This window comes from Rutidosis leptorrhynchoides, chromosome 7, assembly GCF_046630445.1.
Source record: "Rutidosis leptorrhynchoides isolate AG116_Rl617_1_P2 chromosome 7, CSIRO_AGI_Rlap_v1, whole genome shotgun sequence".
NCBI classification, from domain to species: domain Eukaryota; kingdom Viridiplantae; phylum Streptophyta; class Magnoliopsida; order Asterales; family Asteraceae; genus Rutidosis; species Rutidosis leptorrhynchoides.
Window position 1 is genome coordinate 75,197,591 of NC_092339.1, and position 2,325 is coordinate 75,199,915.

Genomic DNA, 2,325 nt, shown 5'->3' on the forward strand with positions numbered 1-2,325 from the left:
ATTAAGAAATGAAGCATACGAAAATTCGTTAATCTATAAAGAAAGAACAAAGAAATGGCATGATAAAAGAATCAGAAGTTCAAAAGAATTTAAAGAAGGAGACAGAGTTCTTCTTTTCAATTCACGATTCAAGCTATTTCCTGGAAAATTGAAATCAAGATGGTCTGGACCATTCATAGTCAAAAGAGTTTTCCCGTACGGAACAGTAGAATTAATAAATTCAAATGGGATTGAATTTAAGGTTAATGGTCACAGAGTTAAACATTACATAGATAGTCCGATGGAAGTTGACAATGAAGTTAATCACAATTTCAAAACCACAGCTAACTAAGTGTGGGGAGAATCAAGTTTTTAAAGGATAATATGTATTTCTGTTAGAGTTAGATTTTCTGTTTTCGTGTAGTTCTCGAAAATGGAACCCGAATGGTCTTTCCCTAGCAGACCCTAAAGAACTAGTCTTCTCGCCCCATTCTGAATTTTTATTTTTTTTAGGTTTTACGAGATGAAGACTTCCTGTGAACTAAACCATGGTCTAATGCTACACGCTTTGATTACTAAACGTAATAATGACACCCTTCCAAGTGAAATAGTATCATTAATCAGAGGCAAATTGGACGAAGTAAGAAAAGAATCCAGATGCGAAAATAATAAGTTACAATTTGGTAAAGGAAAATCAAAATCCGCAGCGAAAAGAAGAGCACGGCACCTTGAAAGATGTCACAAATGCGAAAAATGGTCACACGAAGGTAAATGTTCAAATAATCAACCCTATTCAAACACCGAATTTGTTACTTTATGCAGAGACGAACCGTTCATATGTTTAGAAGAAAAATCGATAAATGCTCGAGGTTACGCCTATGTAGCCATGGAAAATCAATTAGTCCGACTATCTTATGAATGGGCTAGAGCATATCACTAAGAAATATATTTCACAGGTAAGTTTGTACAGTTTTTATTTTTATTTTTATTTTTAACCTTTTGATAATAAACGCTAATTTGTTCGCTATAAAGTATTAAATTGGTATTCGATAAAATTAGGTCTTGCGACCGAAATTATTGATATCATACAAAAATTTATTACATCACTGCGAAATTTAACGTTTATTCTTAAGGTATAAATATATTTAATCAATCAACCCAAAATATTTCAAAAATTCGTCATGAGTTAAATTATGTCGTTAAACCGAAATTACTTTACCGAAAAGAGGGACGTATATTTTTGATAATATTTGATTGATTAAAGTGGGATAAAAGACCAAAAAGATTTTTAATTTTATTTTTACCATGTTTTTAAAATTAATATATAAATATTAAATTAATATTGTAAACTTCTTTAAAATTGTAAATATTTGAAAAACTAATATTTTTAATATAAGTTTGTATGTATAAAAACAAAAATATAATATAAGTTTGGTGTGAATTTTTAATTTTAATAATATGAATTTTTAATTTAAGTTTGGTGTAAATTTAAAAACAAAAATTTACTTTATTTTGCTAAGTTAAAAATATGATTTTTAAAATTCGTCGTGAGTTGAAGACTAGGTCGTTGAACCGAAATTGCTTTACCCGAGGGAGGGACGAGAAATTTTATTATCATTATTTTTAATCTTATCAAATTAAAGTATGTCAAAAACATAAAAAAAAAAAAACCCAAAAATCTTTGCTTTTAAAACTGCGCTTAAAAATGACAAATTTTAAAATTTTTGTCGAGGGACGGACTAGGACATCGATCCGAAACGCCCTCATCCTAAAAAGAAACAAAATTTTAATTTTTAAATTAATTTTATGTTATAAGGTTTTATTAAAAAAAATAAAATAGCCGCGACTCGCGGTGATTTAAACGGGCCCACCACCGCACTCGCGGAGGTCACAAAACCCAAATGGGTTATCTGGTCGAACAGACCAGTTCCAAACACACACACACACATATTTTCACCCGAAAAACCCACGAAAAATCATCACAAATTCGCCATTTTTCATCATTTTTCATCAAATCTTTCATAAAATCGCAATGAGGAGACTATTATCAAGGAATTACACAAGGAAATCGGTAAATTTCTACACCTAAACACCATTTAATCCGAATTTTAGTGTTCTTGAACAATTTCATACATAATTCGATTTTGATGCTTTCTAGTGTAATAATACTTCAATTGTTTGTGTATTATGCTTGTATAACCTAGATTGATGCTATTTAACATGATTAGAAGCTTTGAACTTCAATTTTTGAATAATCTAGGGTTTGTGTTCTTGAGCAAAATTAGGGCTTTTTGATATAAACAGGTTATGGCCGAATTTTGTTGTTAGTTTATGCTAAATTGAGTA